The sequence below is a fragment of the Peromyscus leucopus genome, chromosome 11, assembly GCF_004664715.2.
Source record: "Peromyscus leucopus breed LL Stock chromosome 11, UCI_PerLeu_2.1, whole genome shotgun sequence".
Taxonomy (NCBI): domain Eukaryota; kingdom Metazoa; phylum Chordata; class Mammalia; order Rodentia; family Cricetidae; genus Peromyscus; species Peromyscus leucopus.
Window position 1 is genome coordinate 23,149,582 of NC_051072.1, and position 9,351 is coordinate 23,158,932.

Genomic DNA, 9,351 nt, shown 5'->3' on the forward strand with positions numbered 1-9,351 from the left:
TGAGCAAGGATGACATTAATAGACTTGCTAACATGGAATGGGAAAAAAATATCATGGGGTCTCAACCATTGACAGAAAACTATGAAATTCTAAGAGTCAGGTAAATAGTAGAGCCCCTCATTTGGTTAGCCAATATCCAGTAGTCAGCTCTAAAATCATATACAGACGTGTCACATTTTATAAACTGAGTAGGTTGTGTGTTATACATTTATGAACATATATATGTGTATACATATGTATACGTAATTAAATACAGAGTATGGGTTTCAAAGAGAGTGAAAGGGTACTTGGGAAAAGTTGGAGAGAGGAAAGGGAAGCAGGAAAATGATGTCATTATATTTCAACTTCAAAAAAATGTAAAAGAGAAGGAAGAAAGCTTACGGATGATCATTAGTAGTGGGGATCCCTTAGCTCCTCCTTTCCCAGACATGAGTTATTTTTATGTCTGTCTATACAAAGTACCAAGTCAGTAGGGTGGTGTAATAGGAAATTCTGACTCAGAGAGTTCTTTGACTCAGTGCTGGCAAGAAGGACTGTATGCCTGCTATGCAGTGTTGGTGAAAACAGTGACGCATGTGATATAGGACAAGGGACAGAGAGGGACACCCTGGCAGTCAGGATATGACTACAGCAGCCTTCTGCCTGGGGTTGTATGGCTAGTCTAGAAGGGCAGGTCCTTGTGACACTAAGGAAGAGCAGCCAGCCCAGTTCTACAGAGGGTTGGGAGGCAGAGTGAGGAGAACAAGGTTTGAGCACTACCAGAGTCAATGAAAACAGAGAGGAATATCAAACATGGAAGGTTGATTTGAGATAGGGTGAGAGTAGATTGCCAGTTGGGTTTGAGGTCATCAAAGGCAAGGAATCTGAGAGGAGTGGCAACAGCATAGTCAATAGCAGAGGGACTTCCTTAGGTCATCTGAACAGGGAAGAGAAAACTGAGCTCCGTAGGTTGCTTCATTTTCTTGTTAATCTCGTCTATTTTTACTCTCAATGTAAGTGTTCTTTGGGAAAGTTCAGATCCACTAAATCAAGAGAAAGGAGTTTTCAGTAGCTGGTGTGGACAGACAAGGAGAGGACAGAGGCTCTAGGAATCAAAGCTGATGACAGAAGCTACCCTCTCTACCTCAGCCTCCTGGTAGAGGCATATGATGCAGTAGCGGAAACAAATGAACACTGGTTCTCCATCACCCCTGTATGCAGGGTACTATCTACAGCCCCATGCTAACACATGCTGGGGCTGCAGGCCAAGGACAAAGCTGGACATCCTAAACTTCACATATTCTATAATGAGTCAGATGCTCTGTCAGGACGGAGAACCAATGGGAATAAAAAATGGGGGCCAGACGTGGGTCCCTAAGGCAATCAGTACTGTGAATTTTTTGCGTCTGTCCTCTCCTTCCCCATTTCAAGCCAGGCAGACGTTATTTGTTAACAACTTTGAGACCATGCACACTTGGAAATTTGGATAAAATTAGAGATCTCCTTCCTGCAAAAGTAGACAGAAAAATTTGCACACTGCCAATTTTGCTGATGGTTCATCATCTTAATCCTAATCTGGAGTATACCAAGTTTAACTTTGGCCTTATGATCTCCTTGTATATAGAATGTATTCACATAACTCCTCCACCTTACAACATCTTGGTCTCATACCTTCCAATTTTTAGGAATGATTAAATAATGTTATTCTTTCTGAGACATGTGGGTTCACGGGGACTGAGGGAGACAACTAAAGTCTTCTGAAGAGGAACTCTGAGAAGCTAATCTTCCCTTTTGTAACTCCTGAACCTTATGGGGGATTTTCTCAGCAACAGTGAAGTGTCAAATTGCAGGTCAGTCAGCATTCACCCTGCTCTCCAGTCTCACGGTATTTACCTACCTTTTCCAGTTCAGAGGTTCTTAATAAACAGTCTCTGTCTTTGTCTGTCTGTCTATTTCTCTGTCTCTGTCTCTGTCTCTGTCTCTGACTCTGTCTCTGTCTGTCTGTCTGTCTGTCTGTCTGTCTGTCTGTCTGTCTCTCTCTCTCTCTCTCTGTGTGTGTGTGTGTGTGTGTGTGTGTGTGTGTGTGTGTGTGGTAAATTCATTTAGAATGACGTAGGAAGGGGAAGTGTGCTTTGCCTGACAGCTGTTCTCTTTCCTGCCCTCTAGAATGAGACTTTAGAAGTGGAAAGTGAAATTTAAAGGATCTATTTTCTAGCATGACAATGTTCTCTTGGGGCAATGAAAACTTTGTGGGAGGGAGCCATGGAGTATGGGAACATGAATGGGAACAGGGGCATATGGCTTAATGTTCTATACTATAGTTTGCTGCATTTGTTAGCCTCATGATTAAAGCAGTCAGGAGAGGAACTTGCTTGCACTAAATGACATGTGACAGCACTTTGATAGCATAATGGTCATAGGAATTAACCAGCCCCTATTTTGCAGACTAGGGAAGTACCAATGAAAGACTCTGCCAGAGGAAGATTGGGACTCTGGCATGATTCTAAATCCATGCCTCATCCCTGGTAGTTCAGTGCAGTGCTTTCTGAATTTCAAGTATAGAAATCATTTTTTAAAATAAAATCCTACATAGAGAGCTACAATATGAAACCTATTTTACCAAGAAGTACCATTATCTTGGCTCAGAGTTATTTCCCTTTAAGTGCATGGTTCTGACATAAAGAGAAAGGAACACCATTGAACTGTTATCCCTACTTCGCAGCCAAATGGGAAACTGTTGAGTCTGTTAAAGTGAAATCTTTTCCAGGACCCATGGGTCTCTGGTAATATCAATATTTTGGATACTACAGAATTGAGGGAGGGAGATCTGACTAAATTCCAAGAAGAACAACATGTCGGTGTGTGGCTAGATTCTTAACTCCATTACTTTCTATTTGAATCCTCCATTGCCCTTTACCCTGGAATTGTGTCCATCCTTTTTGTTGTTGTTGTTCATTACTTCTGTTGTCTTCTAGCCCACTATAAACCCTTTGTCTGTAGGTTGGAAGAACTGGCATTTTAAGAGTAAAGGGATTGAGAATCCTTTCTTTTCTTTTTAATAACTGATTAAGTCAATTTATTGAAAGAGCTGACTTAGGCATCTGCAATTGTAATTTCAACCTCTACTCCTGACTCAGTACTGATCAAAGTCATCTGTTTAACAATCTCAAAAGGACTGTGTAGGTCAATGAGTTCTGTGTGTATTCTCATTTGGAAATGATCCCCTGTCTTGGAACCTCCATCACAAGGTGTTTTTCTTGTAGTGAGAGAATCCTTCCTTTTGTTACCCTTTTCATCCTACCTTTTATTAACATGCAGGATCACACTTTTAATATATAAAATCCAGAATGGGATTCTTTACTTTAGTAGAGGCAGCTGACAGTTTCTTTTTTGCATCAAAGGTTCAAGATGTTTGGCCTTGATTGAAAATAGGAGATGGTGAGAAGAAAAGTAAAGCCTGTGGTTAAAACAAGAAAAGGGGGAGTGACTTGTTTCTATAAAATATTAACATTAACGTTGGAACTTGACTCTCAGGCCATAGGCTCAACTTTCCTTCTCTTTCTTGTACATCTTTTGGTGGCCTATAGCCTTTCCAGAGAACCTTCTGTGTGGTGGTATGAATGAGAGGTTCACATATTTGGATGCTTAGTCATGAACAGTGTGGCACTATTTGAAAGGATTAGAAGGATCAAGAACTCTGGTCTACTTGGAGGAAGTAATAGGAAGGATTTTGAACTTTCTTCCTTTCTTTTTTTCTTTTTCATTTCTTTTCTGCTTAGCTCTATTTATTTATTCAGTCTGGGAATCCAGCCCATGGGGTAGTGCTCCCTACATTCAGGGTAGCTTTTCCTCTTCTGTTAAACCTTCAGGCAAGATTAACTCTAGCAACCCCACCCCATGTCAATTTGACATCCAATCACATTTTAAGAGATAAAATACTAGAGCTTTGAGCTTCCAAAAGCCAGAGCCAAGCCCAGAGTCTATCTATCTATCTATCTATCTATCTATCTATCTATCTATCTATCTATCTATCTATCTATCTCGTGTGTGTGTGTGTGTGTGTGTGTGTGTGTGTGTGTGTGTGTGTGCCTATTGAGCAAGATGCAGTTCTCAGCTATTGTTCCAGCATCTTCCTGCATGTCATCATGCTTCATGCCATGATGATAATGGATTAAACCTCTGAAACTGTGAACAAGCCAATTAGATGTTTTTCTTTTATAAAATTTGTCATGGTCATGGTGTCTCTTCACAGCAAGGCACTCTGAAAACTCAGACATAGACACTGCACAATTCCTTCTGAAATTTTACTTAGAATAAGATTTTGCCTTTGAAATGGCAAAATGAACAGTTGATATTCAAACCTATGTATAAATTGGAAATGGTGAATCCTTTCAATGGAAAAAAACAGAATGTGAACAAGATGAGCACTAATTTAAAATCTAAGGCTCCCTGCTTTTCCATGAGATCCCAGTTACATTTGGTGACTTATACCCCTTGCTGTTATTTTCCAGAAGTGGACAAAGTAGTTAGTTAGAGAAGAAGATACTCCATGCTGTTTGTCAGGATGAGGATTGCCTTAGAACACAGAGTGGCAGTGCTCAGAGAGCAGGCAGTATTGGGAAGCCTGCATAGGAAAGATGCAACTTCTTTACAGCCACTGGGAGTAGATTAAGAGTGGGCAGTTTTCTCCCATCTGCTTCTCATTAGAGACAATAGAGAGCAGCACACAGGTAAAGGCCAAAGCTGTGCTGTTGAACATTACTCTACCCAATCGCCAAGATTGAAGAGAGACTGAAGGGATATTCAATGCTTGCTTTCAATCCCTATAGGGGCACCAAGAGCAGCTTTCCTGGAAGCATCTGACTTTTCCTAAGAGCCAGCCCTCTTTTTAGCATTTTAATCAAAATTTGAGCTTAACCTGAAGTTAAAATACTTACTTGTTTGTACAAAGGTCTTTGGCAAAGAGCAAACCACCAGTACTCATAGACTTTATGTCTGTCATAGCCAAAGATAGTCTGAAACCTTATGAAGGCACAGCAACTATGCCATTTTACATTAGGCCTAGGAAGGAAGGAAGGAAGGAAGGAAGGAAGGAAGGAAGGAAGGAAGGAAGGAAGGAAGGAAGGAAGGAAAGACAAGACATGGGCCTGAATATGGGAGGTAATGAGGAAAGAGAAATGTAAAAAGAGACACATAAAGAAAAATGTTGTATTCCTGGAAATGAAACTTCAAAATGCTGGGACTCCCCCTCAGAGCTGGAGGGACTGAGTCAGCACAACTGATAAAATGCTAAGACAGTTCTATTCGGTTAGAACTAGAGCATGTAAGTTCCCTGCAACCGGCTTCACCAACTTGATACACTTGAGTGTTTTCATGTCATTGCTTCATGCCTTAAATACAAAATCTACTAATTAAGGAAGGCAAATAGTGAAAAAAAGGTGGTTAGGACAGATCTGATAGAATGTGCTTGAAACCATTTTTTAAGTATTTCTCAAACATCAAATTTGGACCCAGGATATTCTTATTGTAATATTCCTACCTATTACTGTGGCTTCTGTTTCACTTTGTTGTCCTTCAAGACACAAGCTCAGTGTAAGTGACTTTTGAATTGTCCTCACTTGGAGAATTTTACTAAATGTGTAAGGACTGTTTTATAGTCTCCAAGTAAAAGTTTTCAGAGAAGTGCTTTTTCACTGACAGCAGATGGATGGATAAGGAATATGTGGAGTCTTCTCAGGCATAATGAAACATGAAATTTTGTCATTTGGAGGGAGAAGAATGAAGTTGCAGATAGGACTCAGTAAAATAAGTCAACTCAGAAAACAAAAAAGCCTAATTTCTCTCATTTATGGAATCTTAATGGTGTGTGTTAAGTTTTGTAAATGGGAGGAGGAGGAAGAAAAATACAGTACCATTATGACTAAAAAGATGAAAAATAGCACCTCTTATAGGCAGGGAAAATTGTAGGTCAAAGAGTTTGTGGCTGAGTTAGTGTCCAAGATGGCACAGAAATTGTGGGAGTAACCAACTAATGACTGACCCAACTGGAGACCCATACTCTGAGAGAGAGTGAACCCCTGAAAAATAGGATATCACAAAGACTTAGTATAGAACCAAACGTGACTGGAAAAACAAAACAAAAACAAAAAACAAAAGTCAATGAAATGATTCCTAATGATATTCTGCTATACTCATAGACTGGTACCTAACTCAACTGTCATCAGAGAGGCTTCACCTAGCAACTGATATAAACAGATGCAAAAACCCACAGTTAAACATTAGGCAGAGCTCAGGGAATCCCGCGGAAGAGGGGGAGGAAGGATTGTAGGAGTCAATGGGGTCATGAACCCACAAGAAAACCCACAGGACCAACTTACCTGGACTCATAGGGGCTCACAGAGACTAAACTGACAACCAGTGAGCCTGCATGGGATTGACCTAAGCACTCTGCATATATACTACAGTTGTGAAGCTTGGTCTTCTTGTGAGACTCCTAACAGTGGGATCAGGGACTGTCTCTGACTCAGTTGCTTACTCTTGGAACCTTTTCCTCCTACCGGACTGCCTCATCCAGCCTTAATAGAAGAGGAGATACCTACTCTACCTGTAATTTAATGTACCATGGCTGGCTGATATCCATGGGAAGCCTGCCTGGATCTGAAGAGAAACAGAGGAGGAGGAGTGGATGGGGAGGGAGGAACCGGGGGAACAAAGGAGGGAAAACTTTGGTTGGGGTGTAAAAACAACAAAAAAAAACAAACAAGATGAAAAACAATGTCTCATGATTTCTCTTATCTGCAGAATTCATATATATATATATATATATATATAATATATATATATATATATATATATATATATGAATGAATGACATGAAGAAGGGTAACTCTTGATGGAAGGGCGAGAACATGGTAATAAGAGGGTTAAAAAGTAACTAGGGTGAGTACCACCAACATAAAAGGATGCATACTTATGAAAATGTCATCACAAAAGCCAGTCTTTTATATACTGACTAAAAACAACAATAATTCATTTTTAAAAGATGCTCAGCCTAATCTTTTTCCAGCAGATATTTTAACCTCTCCTAAGTAGAAGAAATAAGTAATGTGGGTCTCTCTGGGTGGACTCTGAATCTGTGAACGAGGAGTACTCACATGAAGAATTCATAAAACCCTCCCTCCAACTCCAGCATGGTGGGCTCCAGACTCTCACTGAAAGTTCTGCTCTCCAAGACCACAATGCTTCTTTTTGTTTGTATATGAAGACAGAGTTTATGATATAAAAATCAGCATCTTTCCTATATTTTTTCCTGTTTCATAGATACTCTGAACCATCTTACAAAAGCAGAGAAGAGTCCAGACACTTGAACATGTAGTACTGGAAGTTCTATGAGATGCTCAGACTGCATCCATTTTTAGTGATGCACCACACTGTAAGAACTCGTCAGACCAAAGATGTATAAAAGAGGGGTAAGAAAGGGAGTGATGACTGAAGAGAGGAATTTAATGATCTGAGCAAACTGCCACACCCAAGGACCATCTGTACTTGGGTCCTGACTTCTCAGATATCCAGGGAGTTTTTCCTCATCCTCCTTTTTTCTTCTTTCTGTCCACGTTTTTCTTGCAAACCACACTGACAAAGCAATACAATAAATGCCTGTCATGTGGAGGACACGGAGGACAGATTACAAAAAAGGGAAGTTCTCCTTTTGTCAGGTTCAAAGGATCCACATAAAGAAAACAGAATTACCATTGCTCACCCACAGTCTTTAGAAGGATTGGTGATGTTTCTCACTTTTCTTTAAGCTCCCCACACTTTATTTAGATTTCTCTCTGATGTCCCTTCAGCATCCCCAGCCCCACCCAAAGAGGGTAAGCACACTAGTGGAAATCCCCTGAGCAAACTAGCACATGCTGTACCAAAATATTATGTCTTCACTTTGTTCTTTAACATCTCCACAACTAAAGGAAAGAGATACAATCAAAATGATAGTCCACTTAAATGATAAACAAGAGAATTTAAAGAGACATGACCCAATTACTCACCCATGAAGTGACAGTTCATGAGAAGCTTATGAGATCTCGGTTGGTGGAGATACATACATATATTTCTCCTTAAATATTTTTACATAGTTTTGAGAGAATTTATTATTGTAGATTTCTAGAAAACACATTAAGCTTAATGTGCAAAACACACTGATTTTATGAATATGTTTTTTTCTAATGAAGCTTTCAAAACAAGACTAGAAACAAGAGCATAAATGATTACCTGATTCCCCAAATCATCTCTTATTTCAGTTGGGAGAATTTTTGAAATTTCAGAAAGAGGCCCTAACACATATCAGGGATAGAATATGCCACGTGAGTTGGACTCTTCCCCTAAAACTTCTCTATGGCTTGTGGTCAAGAGAATGACATTACTACAGGTGCAAATCACATCTGTCTCCAAGGTCACATCTGTCTCCAAGGTCCCCTCAAACCTGAGACAACGTTTTCAGACAACAGTACAAATAACCCATGTCTTCTTATTGTATCATGTCACCTCAATAAGTCATCACAAGAGAAGTTGAGTCATTAACCTTCCAAGGACTAACTGTATTCAAACTCTGGGAGGAATTGTTCATCTATCATGTTATCATATCATGTTAATATAGCCATTTTATAGGCCTATGTAATGGTGGAGATATAACAGAAGTCCGTAACTTCTATCCACTCAGATGTTCTAAACTCCTTTTTTTACAATCAGTCTTTCTGCTCCTTTCCAGAAAAAGTCACCACAAAAAAGAAAAATAAAACAAACAAAAAAGAAAAACAACAACAACAAAAATCCAACTGTGCTCTATGTCTGGGTCCAGGATTCCTGATTCTTATGAAGAATTGGAAAGATACTGTCCATTCAGTTATAAAAGTACCCCTAGCTCATCAACACTAATCCTGATAATGAACTTAAAGAAAATAATGCAATTCTTATCAAAATGTCAGCCATTCTTAGCAAATACTACTACTTCACCTTGAGACCATATTGAAAACAAAGTGGGTTGACATAAAACTTTAGGCAGTCTGAATTATGACTGCCTCAGACTTCTGTTCTACATACCTTGGAGCCAATAAAGTTTATATGGAAACTATGTTCCTGAGAAGTTGATATCCAGTGTGACAAAACTGTTTAAAATATTCTGAGAGAGGAATTATGCAGTTGTTTAGAGATCAGATGTTTTCTGAAGTCAGATGGCAAGTTTTACTATTTGTATATCATAAAATATCCCTCTTTGCCCACTCACCTCTGCTATTGTTGGAAAAAAAGCAGATGTAGACAATACACAAACAATTGGGTAACATTGAATTCCAACAATGAACTACAAAAGAAGGTAAA